The sequence below is a fragment of the Haliotis cracherodii genome, unplaced genomic scaffold, assembly GCF_022045235.1.
Source record: "Haliotis cracherodii isolate W230 unplaced genomic scaffold, xgHalCrac1.p SCAF_2, whole genome shotgun sequence".
Taxonomy (NCBI): Eukaryota; Metazoa; Mollusca; class Gastropoda; order Lepetellida; family Haliotidae; genus Haliotis; species Haliotis cracherodii.
In genome coordinates this window covers 58,796,787-58,809,688 of record NW_027266275.1, presented here as the reverse complement: position 1 = coordinate 58,809,688, position 12,902 = coordinate 58,796,787, and the positions used below count along the sequence as shown (strand labels likewise).

Below are 12,902 nucleotides of genomic sequence, written 5' to 3'. Positions count from 1 at the left end.
TAATGTTTGCTTCACATTCAGCGTTTTTATTCCACAATCACTTGTACACACCGTCTCCAACACTTGTTAATACAACTGTAAAAACAGCGGGAATTGATGTCAACAAAGAAACCGATAACCCATTTGCGGCCATTATAGCCTATGGGTAGACATCAGTAGATCAACAAAGAAACCGATAACCCATTTGTGGCCATTATAGCCTATGGGTAGACTTCAGTAGATCAACAAAGAAACCGATAACCCATTTGTGGACATTATAGCCTATGGGTAGACATCAGTAGATCAACAAAGAAACCGATAACCCATTTGTGGACATTATAGCCTATGGGTAGACATCAGTAGATCAACAAAGAAACCGATAACCCATTTGTGGCCATTATAGCCTATGGGTAGACATCAGTAGATCAACAAAGAAACCGATAACCCATTTGTGGCCATTATAGCCTATGGGTAGACATCTGTAGGTCGACAAGGAAACCAATAACCCATTTACGGCCATTATAGTAATTTAAAACAGATCTTTACCTCTGATCATGCTGATGCGATACAGCTCTGCAAGAAAATGTGAGGCACTATCCACAGTAGTCTCAGGTAATCCGTGAGAATACTTTGACCGCCCAATTTAAATGAAGGATGCATGGGTGAAATTTTTGAGCCAAACAGATGTCAGCTTTCTAAAATGTCTTGGCATCATATCTTGTCCTCCAATCTTCAAGCAGAGAGGTATCATAGTAGATTAACAAATCTGATAGTAATGACACTGTCAAACGCTTGAACATATTTTCCAAAACTACAAGGTTGAAATATTCAAGAGTGATGAAGGCATCACAGCAATAAGAAGTTACTAATTGAAAGAAAAAAATTATTCATCCAAAAGAGCTGGATGTTTGTGTGAATGATGTGAACAATAAGTAGTTTCAAGTCTGTTGGAGGCATCACGATCACCTCTCATATACAGCCGCTGCAGAAATGTTTGTGTTAAAAGTTTATGCAGATGTGTGTCACGATTATGAAAGGTTTTAAAAATAAAGTTTCATTTGTTAAACATATAAATTGTCTTAATTAATGAACAATGATAAGGTTTATGTAATTAAGGGCCATAAGTGGAGACTTTGTGAAAAGGAAATGTTGATGTTGTACTGACATTCATTATTGTTGCAATTTGAAACTTAAGATTTTATAATTTGTTTCATATTTATTCATTGTATGTGGTCTCTGCCTTTTTCTTAATCTGTAGAGATGTAAGGTGAGCTACAGTGCTTTTTCAATTTTTAAACAAAAATTAAACCATGTGGTTATTGGTAATCCATGTGATAATAGATTGAAACAATGTAATGTTCATCAAGAAATGAAAATGGTGGAAAACAGTGGAAATGAGAAAAGGCCGAGAGTGAGGACTTACATTGACATTGCAAGCATGTCCTCATCAAGCCTAGTGAGTGAGAGAGTTTGGTTTAACGCCGCTTTTAACAGTATTCCAGTTATATCGCGGCGTGTCAGCTTAATGTGGGAGGAAATCCCGAAGTGATGCAGGTCTCAGACGTTTACCACTTCGGTCAAACCCACGAGCACGGATATGGTGCTGACAAACCTAGAAACATAATCGGGGCGAATTGGGATTCGAACCCACAATCATAGGTTTCTGGCGTGCCCAAGGGACGCAACTCTGCATAGTGAATCGCAGCGACTTAGACGACTGGACCACCAGTGTCCCCCTCATCAAGCCTAGATAACTGGGGATGTATCTACAGTGTTTTCTTACATGGCAGACTTGGGTTGCCTTGATGGCCAAGCCTGAAGGTAGCTGCGCAGGAATGTTCATCATGTTTGCCTCTAACTAATAATCACTTTCCAACTCCTTTCACTCCAACTTCTAGCAGGTTCCTGATTTAAATCCAACTGGCTTGTTTAGCGTCCCTCTTCGGGAGAATGGCAGCACAATTTATGTGTTTTCCTCTGACACTCCAGCACGCAACTAAAAGCAATTATCCTGAAAAGGCACAGGTTAAAAGGAAATGAATTTTCTGAAATCTGAAATAAATTCTGACATGAAACTACACCCACATGCTATGCCTCGAGCAGCTTCATGATTGTCGGCTTCAACGTGTGCCACGGTTATGTCTTTCTGAAAGATGTTTTTGTAATAAATTATGACATTCACTACAAGAGCTGTTATTATCGTTAGAGGAGACTGCAGCCAAGTTTGATGTAGTGTTTGTATTTGAAGGTAATGGCTTTGGCGTATTTAATGCATTTGACACATATGGTGTAGCGGTAGATTTGAGAGCCTTACGCGTTGTACAACTTTTAAAGTGTGTAAAATTCATGCATACTGACCTAAGGGTATCTCAGGCTTCATATTAAGAGTATTTTTCTAGGTGTTTCTAGAATCTGTACTGTTTAATCATATTTTGAAGAAAGAGGTGAGGTTAAATGGGGTTTAACATCTTTTTCAAGATTATTGCACTTTTATAGTGATAGGTGTGTGGGGGGGGAGGTGTTTAGGTGTGTGGGGGGGGGAGGTGTTTAGGTGTGTGTATATGTGTGTGTGTGTGTGTGTGTGGGGGGGGGGGGGGGGGGAGGAGTAGAGAGGTATCAAATCTACAGTGAGAGGACACAGTAGACGTGATAGATCATTCTGAACCTGAACTGAGTATTGTGTGATTTACAAGTCACATTGGGTTGTTCTAAATGAGTAGCTTGCAAGCCGAATCACTTGCGTGCAATTCAGCTTTTTTATAAGCTGGAAACAAGCAAATCTTAACTGCGAGTGATCGGTAACGCTGTGAGATTTCCCCAAGGGATTCAGACAGGAGGCACTTGTCTGGAGAATATCGACATTTGTGTTCAAGAATGAGTAACCAAGATATCAATGAGGTTTTTACAAAGTTGTTAATTATCCACACAAAAAATTCGCTCATTCAAATGAGGTGATCATTGTGGTATTTCTATATATTGCTTAGCTCTATCAATAAGCTATACTTATATGAGTTTGTTTCCCACGTAGTAGATATGTACTGAAATGGTGACTTTACCAGATTACTGAAGATCTAGAATTAAGCTGTGTCATAAGAAACTTTATTGTTGCAGAATAAATATTTAAATATCCAACATGGTGACAACCCAAGGGACTGATAAATTCCCTTCTTTCACGAAACTATAGAATTTGTCTTGACAGAAAACATGCCACAGTAAGATATAAAAAACTGCATGGCGACCAATATAGAACAGAAGAATCGAAAGAAGGAAGTTTTTGTGAACTAGTGACTGATAGTTCTGCAAGATGTGGGCCCCGTGAACATCCGGGTTAGAATTGATCTTCAGCACCCATGCTTATAACAAGAGGCGACTAACGGGATCGGGAGGTCAGGCTGTCTGACTTGGTTGAAGCATGTCATCATATCCCAGTTGTGTAGATCGATCCTTGTGATGTCAATCACAATCCAGACTGGATTGGTCCAGACTCAGTTATTTACAGACTGATGTAATAATTGAAATATTGCTGAGTGTGGCATTGGACCAAAATATTTAGAAGCAAGGTCTGTAGTCACATTTCCTGTGAAGATCCTGGTTGGAATAAATCTAACCGTAAGAGGGACCCATGCTTGCCATAAGAGGCAACTAATGGGATCGGATGGTCAGGTTCGCTGACTTGGTTGGTGCATGTCATCGTATCCCAATTGTGAAGATCGATGCTCATGATGTCAATCACTGGATTGTCTGGTCCAGACTTGATAATTTACAGACTGACGTCATATAGCATACTGACATACAAACACAAAAACATACTGACAGTGAATACAATTCAAACACATCGTTTCTCCTGCCGCAATATTTGATTGGGTTGGGGGCATGGTGTAGTTTGTGCAGTGGGATGAAGTTGGGTGGTTTGTGATGTACAGAGAACAACTCAACATCTTATTGGAACAGGGTTTCACCGACGTGGTAGACGTGTAAGACCTGCATCACTTCGGGCTTTCCTCCCACATAAACTGACACGCTGTGATATGACTGGAATACTGTTAAAAGCGGTGTAAGACATAATTCACTCACTCACACACTTATTGGAACATATTCATGAAACTTTGCACTCAATCAACCAAGCATTTTTATGTTGATCGTTGCTGTCACTGCAATGGAAGCGGGATGATCATACTTAAAGCAAGATTGACTGCTTTTTCTCAATTGTATACATAAATATGCCTTCATCTGTACCATGCTGTGGATTATGCCTTAGGCCTCCTCTGTACCACATCCTTTTGAGAAGTACCTTTATACTTGAAGTTGTACTGTTTTTCGATTGCATATGTGTCCTGTGTATATGACTGAATAAAAAAAAATTAAAAAAAGAAAAAGATTGACTGCTTTCCTGGAGCAGGACTACATATATATTCATATGAATCGTTACGTGTTGGACATTTTAGTTCTGTTAATGGTGTACATTTCTAATGTATTGTGAAAATGTACAAGATATTTATTTGTTAAAGGATCAGTCTATATTTCTGTCACAAGAGAGTTGCATTGCATTGGATTTTGTATTATCCTCGTGTGCAGGGGACTGTATATTACCCAACAGAAGTTAAAGAACATCTGATCCTTACATATTGTAAGTAGTATGAAAGAATCGGGTGTTCTTTAACTTCTTTTGACTAGTATATATATATATACTTGCCTTTCTTACTCGCCATCTGTTAGCATTGTTTCTGGAGCATTATTTCAATTTAATTCAATATTTCATCATGAAACCTAACAAAAACATCAGCTTTTTGTTTACTAATGTGGTGTGCATTTAATTGGCAGATGTCCTAGTTTCTTGACCATTAACTATAATAAAGTAGCATAAAGTGAAATGTTTTTCTTGCAACTACTCCAAGTTAATGTTGTGATTGTCAGCTGAACAAGAACGACAGATGACCAGTTCAGGAAGTAGCCAGTTTGAAGTAGAATCTTTAGGAGCGACTGCTTGTTTCAAGTTGCTGATGCAGACATGGCCCAGATGGGTTTGGTACAGAGTAAAAGCACTTGAGACAGTGATTCCCTCCCGATTATCAGCAAGTAGGCTTTTCTAGGCAAGAATTATACATCAGCAGAGTTGGGAAACATCTGGAAGTTCATGGATTTCACTTTCTGAACACATTCAAAGAATAGAAAAATCAATTTTATTTTGAAAAAAGGATGTGATAGGATTCAGGAATTGCCCCTCCCCCATTTTGGAAAACGGGGGGGGGGGGGGGGGGGGGGGATTATGGTGATCAGCATGTCCACTCTCTGGTCTGCCCTCTGTCCATTTTCCTTCTCCAGAGCAGAACTCCTAAACTGTTGAATATGTCTTGTTGAAACTTGCTATACCAGTTGTATACAGCTCAGTCTAGTGGTGTACTGGTGCCTTTTGATAGTTTGGGATATGTCATCACCTGATGACTCGTGTTGACCTTGACATTGTTCTCACCTCATATCCGAAGTATGAGGAAAGTTGATTCTGATACCTTTTTGTTCACTAGAACATGTTTCAAATGAGCATTGTTTTTTGTTCGGTATTCATTCTGTTTGTAATGTGACAGATATGTGTAGACAGTCAGCTAGAAACGTGAGTAGGCAGTTATTCACTCGCACACTTTCTCTCACTCACTCATCTACTCATACTCTCATTCATTCACTGACTCATTCACTTATCCACATACTCATCTACTCATTCATTCATTCATTCATTTATCCATCCACATACTCACTCTTCTACTCATCTACTCATTCACTCATCTACACACTCACCCATCTACTCATCCACACACTCACCCAACTACTCATTCACTCATCCACACACAAACCCATCTACTCATTCACTCATTCACTCATCCACACACTCACCCATCTACTCATTCACTCATCCACACACAAACCCATCTACTCATTCACTCATCCACACACTCACCCATCTACTCATACACTCATTCACTCATCCACACACAAACCCATCTACTCATTCACTCATCAACACACTCACCCATCTACTCATACACTCATTCACTCATCCACACACAAACCCATCTACTCATTCACTCATCCACACACAAACCCATCTACTCATTCACTCACCCATCTACTCATTCACTCATCCACACACAAACCCATCTACTCATTCACTCATCCACACACTCACCCATCTACTCATTCACTCATTCACTCATCCACACACAAACCCATCTACTCATTCACTCACCCATCTACGCATTCACTCATCCACACACTCACCCATCTACTCATTCACTCATCCACACACTCACCCATCTACTCATTCACTCATCCACACACTCACCCATCTACTCATTCACTCATTCACTCATCCACACACTCACCCATCTACTCATACACTCATCCACACACTCAACCATCTACTCATACACTCATCCACACACAAACCCATCTACTCATTCACTCATCCACACACAAACCCATCTACTCATTCACTCATTCACACACAAACCCATCTACTCATTCACTCATCCACACACTCACCCATCTACTCATTCACTCATCCACACACTCACCCATCTACTCATTCACTCATCCACACACTCACCCATCTACTCATTCACTCATTCACACACAAACCCATCTACTCATTCACTCATCCACACACTCACCCATCTACTCATTCACTCATCCACACACAAACCTATCTACTCATTCACTCATCCACACACTCACCCATCTATTCATACACTCATCCACACACTCACCCATCTACTCATACACTCATCCACTCATACACTCATCCACACACTCACCCATCTACTCATTCACTCATCCACACACTCACCCATCTACTCATTCACTCATCCACACACTCACCCATCTACTCATTCACTTATCCACACACTCACCCATCTACTCATACACTCACCCATCTACTCATTCACTCATGCATCTACTCATTCACTCATCCACACACTCACCCATCTACTCATTCACTTATCCACACACTCACCCATCTACTCATACACTCACCCATCTACTCATTCACTCATGCATCTACTCATTCACTCATCCACACTCTCACCCATCTACTCATTCACTTATCCACACACTCACCCATCTACTCATACACTCACCCATCTACTCATTCACTCATGCATCTACTCATTCACTCATCCACACACTCACCCATCTACTCATTCACTCATGCATCTACTCATTCACTCATCCACACACTCACCCATCTACTCATTCACTCATCCACACACTCACCCATCTACTCATTCTCTCATCCACACACTCACCCATCTACTCATTCACTCACCCATCTACTCATTCACTCACCCATCTACTCATTCACTCATGCATCTACTCATTCACTCATCCACACTCTCACCCATCTACTCATTCACTCATCCACACACTCACCCATCTACTCATTCACTCACTCAGTCTCACATGCATTGCTGGTATCTTAGAATACATTAAGGTAGATAACTTGAATGCACCAACCAAACTCCCTCAGTGCCTCAGCCAACTGTTCTGGGACATTTCCTGGATACCCTGTGTGGACGAGGTAGGCAGGCAGTCAGCACTGATGTATGCTGCAGGATGAGGCCAATTTCACACTGTCATACTCCATCACACTGGAGATCTCCTCCCCAGGAAACACTTCAGCTTGTTTTGCTACCTGATTAGTCTTAAATCTCAGGTTAACTCAAGGATGAAGCATACCAGTAGCTCCTTGCCTCCTCATAGGTATGCTTACATCCACTGTTGGCCATTTTGTAGCTTTCTTACCCCGGAGCACCATGGTGATCTCATGCTGCATTGCACTGTTTGGCCATTCATACATGAACCTTTATATTGGCCATCTTCAACATTGTCTGGCCTTATTGTAGGGACTGTAGCAGGTCTTATGGATGTTGTAACATTATTGGATTTCTACTGACATTTGCCCCATGGGTTTCTCTGGGAAAACCATCCTGGAAAGTTGGTAGGAATTTATAAGGCTTGGAATGCTGATGTGCGATGTGCAGATTTTAAACAAAATCTTCTCTTTTTTTGTAAAAATAATATGTAACATATTATTCTTTTTGACGAAATGATGTTACATGATTACCAATTGCAATTAAAGTCCTGGTAAAATGACCTCTTGAAAAATTGAAGAGTGGTTTCATTTGCATAACCCAAAGTCAAAACCAAATATTTGCCAAACTACAATTCAAAAACTCTGAATTTTTACTCTAAACTCTGCAAACCACAAAACTACACTCACTCTGTCACTCACTCACTCACTCTGATGTCAATCACTTGATTGTCTGGTCCAGACTCGATTATTTACAGACTGCCGTCATATAGCTGGAATATTGCTGAGTGCGGCGTGACAAACAAACAATCTCACTCACTCACTCACTCACTCACTCACTGAGGATTAGGTGAACATGATGAATATGATTTTGTCTCATTGTACCCTGACACTTTGGGTTGTTGCTCTTGCTATCAACCACTGGTTTACCTGGCTCAGAAACATATATTTTCAGGTTACATGACATATATATAGCTGCCATTTTACCCACTAACTCACTCATAATACTTTGAAATGGTCTTCTCATTAAGAGTCGTTTGTTGTAAAAACTGATGATTATTTTTTCTATTATCTGTGTCATTATTATGTTTATGTTATGTTGACCCACATATACCACCAGCCAATTCAATATACAATGTATAATTGGCCACATCAGCACACTTACCTCTGTGTTAGTAATTATTACACCTAATCTGTCCCTACCTACTTCTGACGACCTGGCCACACTGTCCAGAACAAACCCATTACAAAGATAAATACTGCAGAGTGTCTGCTCTCCTCTCTCAGGCTCTTAATGGCCTGGCCATCTGAAGCCAATGAGTACTAGCACCAGGAATCTACAGAAACCACCCTCCACCAAAATGGAAGATGGCTGCCACCAAATGGGGAACGGAATTTGGCCATAAGCCCATCAGTGACATGAGGCCAAATAATGCTCACGTTCCAATTTATTTTAGAAGCGGCACAGAAAAAAGATTCAGGTTTCTGCAAGAGTTGTATAACGGAAGAGAAATCTTGAACCCAAATGAAATCTGTGTTCTCATTAGCAGGATACGTCTTTCAAGGTGGTTTGTATTTTTAGGATAATTTTTGCTTTTATGTGTCAAACAAAAAACTTATATTAATACATGTAGTTGATTGACTGTAGCTGGTTCTGTACAGTACATAGTGGGAGTCATTAAGTATCCTGCTTTACATCATGTGGGTGTCGTCTTGTGTTGAAGTGATGGGAAGTATTCTCATTATCTCATACAAGTTTCAAGGTTGTTGCTAATGTGAGAGATGAAACTGATGATGCTAGCAATTAGTGAATTCAGACTGAGTTTCTGGTCAGGAACAACATGCATGCTGTCATGATAATATAGTAAGGCAAGGCAATGATAGAAATTGGCGCTAGTCCTATAGTACTTGCCAAACTGCCAAATAGTTAAGGTATCAAAAGGACTAGTAGAAATTTGCTAATTTTTAGGGTTTCCTATATATTATCATTATAAGGACCAGTGGACCCCCTCAGTGGTCTAGTGGTAGAGTGTCCGCCCGGAGAGAGGAAGGTCCGGGGTTCGATCCCTGGCCTTGTCATACCAAAAGACGATAAAAGATGGTACTTGTTGTTACCCTGCCTGGCGTTCGGCATTATGGGTCTAAAACAAGGATTTGTCGGCTCGGAGTCAGTATACTGTGTCTGAGTGGGGTATTCATGTGACATGGTATCTCAGTGCGCTAAAATCGGCATTAGTCCAGACTAGTACAAGCATACACATACATGAACGTCGCTTTATACTTGCAATAATCTTGGACGCAATGTTAAACCCCATTTCGTTTGTTGCTATTGCTGCAAGGGTTCAGAATAGAGTGAGTGAGTTTGGTTTTAAGCTGCTTTTAGCAATATTCCAGCAATGTCACGGCGGGGAACACTAGAAATGGGCTTCACACATTGTACCCATGTCAGGAATCGAACCTGGGTCTTCGGCATGACAAGCGAACGCTTTGACCACTAGGCTAGCCGACCGCTCCGGTTCAGAGAAGAGCAATTTGACTGTTAGTGAGCCTCAGCTAGATGGGCCTAAAGCTACAGTTTACTCAAACTGAAGTAATATTTCAGATATGTCTTGTTCATTATCACTTGATTGTACTAATACTGGTACTTATTTTTGGGAGCACCGGTGGCCCATTGGCCTAAGGCATCTCAATTTGTATCCCTTAGCTGTGTCAGGATCTGCTGATTATGATTCACGTCTGTCAGCACCATACCCATGCTGATGTTTTTCACCAAATTGGAAAACAATTACAACTTCTAACTGACAATGACACACTGTGATCCTTTTGAGTGAGTGAGTGAATATTAAGTGGTTTAGTTGGTACCTTAACTGACAGATATTGATGCTCACACTTTCAAACACTGGTTTGTCAGTGCCAGATACAATTAGCACAAGCTGATTGATTTGATATAACTGAAATATACTGTTTAAAAGAAGTTAGAGAACACCCAATCCTTTCATATTACTAGAGTTAATATGAAAGAATCGGGTGATCTTTAACTTCTTTAGAACAGTATATTTAGATAACTAAGTAACAAAACTTTGATATGAATCAACTTTTGGTTGCATTACATGAAACCACTTTGAATGAGGCCCTTGAAGATCCAGGGTAGAATAGGTCTTCAGCAACACATGCTTGCCGTAAGAGGCGACTATGCTTGTCGTAAGATGCGACTAACGGGATCAGGTGGTCAGGCTCCCTGACTTGGTTGATGCATGTCATCATATCCCAATTGCATGGATCAATGCTCATGATGTCAATGACTGGTTTGTCTGGTCCAGACTCAATTATTTAAAGACCACCGTCCTATAGCTGGAATATAACGCGGCGTTAAACAACAAACAAATGTTGAATGAAGTTTCAATTTGAAGGTGCTTATTTGGTTTTAATTGAAAAGTATCTAACTTCTCATGATGATATGCCCCTCTTACCCAAGTATCAATATCACTCTTACCCCAAGTATCAATACCCCTCTTACCCCAAGTATCAATACCACTCATACCCCAAGTATAAATACCTCTCTTACCCCAAGTATTAATACCCCTCTTACTCAAAGTATCCATACCCCTCTTACCCAAAGTATCAATACCCCTTTTACCCCAAGTATTCATACCCCCTTTCCCCAAGTATCAATACCCTTCTTACCCCAAGTATTAATACCCCTCTTACCCCAAGTATTAATACCCCCCTTACCCCAGTATTAATACCCCCCTTACCCCAAGTATTAATACCCCCCTTATCCCAAGTATCAATACCCATCTTACCCCAATTATCAATACCCCTCTTACCCCAAGTATCAAAACCCCTCTTATCCCATGTATCAATACCCTTCCTACCCCAAGTATCAATACCCCATACCCTCTTACCCCAAGTATCAAAACCCCTCTTACCCCAAGTATCAATACCTCTCTTACCCCAAGTATCAATACCCTTCTTACCCCAAGTATCAATACCCTTCTTACCCCAAGTATCAATACCCCTCTTACCCCAAGTATCAATACCCCTCTTATCCCAAGTATTAATACCCCCCTTACCCCAGTATTAATACCCCCCTTACCCCAAGTATTAATACCCCCCTTACCCCAAGTATCAATACCCTTCTTACCCCAAGTATCAATACCCGTCCTACCCCAAGTATCAATGCCCTTCTTACCCCAAGTATCAATGCCCCTCTTACCCCAAGTATTAATACCCCTCTTACCCCAAGTATCAATACCCTGTTTACCCCAAGTATCAATACCTCTCTTACCCCAAGTATCAATACCCTTCTTACCCCAAGTATCAATACCCTTCTTACAAGTATAAATACCCCTCTTACCCCAAGTATCAATACCCCTCTTACCCCAAGTATCAATACCCCTCTTACCCCAAGTATTAATACCCCCCTTACCCCAAGTATTAATACCCCCCTTACCCCAAGTATTAATACCCCCCTTACCCTAAGTATCAATGCCCCTCTTACCCCAAGTATCAATACCCCTCTTACCCCAAGTATCAATACCCCTCTTACCCCAAGTATCAATACCCCTCTTACCCCAAGTAATAATACCTCTCTTACCCAAAGTATCAATACCCCCCTTACCCAAAGTATTAATACCCCCCTTACCCTAAGTATCAATACCCCTCTTACCCCAAGTATTACCCCAAGTATAAATACCCCTCTTACCCCAAGTATTAATACCCCTCTTACCCCAAGTATTAATACCCCTATTACCCCAAGTATCAATACTCCTCTTACCCCAAGTATTAATACCCCTCTTATCCCAAGTATTAATACCCCTCTTACCCCAAGTATTAATACCCCCCTTACCCCAGGTATTAATAACCAATGAGATGAATCATGCAGTTTTCAACAAACAATGTAGATATGGCAGGTTTGAGTCTATGTTAAAGTCCAGGAGCTGCAGTACTACACAAACACCACCCTGACACTGAGCATTCAGTATGCCTAGATACAGGGATGCTGCCTTGAAACACGCTCACATAAACCTTGGCATTCTTCCGTGGTGATTCAAGCCAAAAGAAGAAAAGTATACTGGCTTTTTACAGCGCTATTTTTAACGAGCAGTCAAGTCTGATTTTGTCCCAAATCCAGAATACCCGCTCCCTGTCATTATACATATGCTGAGCTCGACACTTTACCTGAGTGCATGTACCAGAGAGCTGCCCCCAGTGGCAGTAGGTATGGTGTCACTTACATGATGCATGCTCAGCTGATAACTGCAGCAGGATCCCACTCTCACACCTACTCCAGCCTGTCTGAATAATGAAAAAACCCAACCACTGTGTTTGCTTGGAGGTG

At 40.9% G+C, this 12,902-nt stretch overlaps 1 protein-coding gene across 2 annotated transcripts in view; it reads left to right on the top strand.

Annotated features, from left to right (window-relative positions):
- The window catches only part of LOC139468288 (rap1 GTPase-GDP dissociation stimulator 1-like), a 100,401-nt gene that overhangs the window by 51,462 nt on the left and 36,037 nt on the right, over window positions 1-12,902 (top strand). The window lies entirely within an intron of this gene.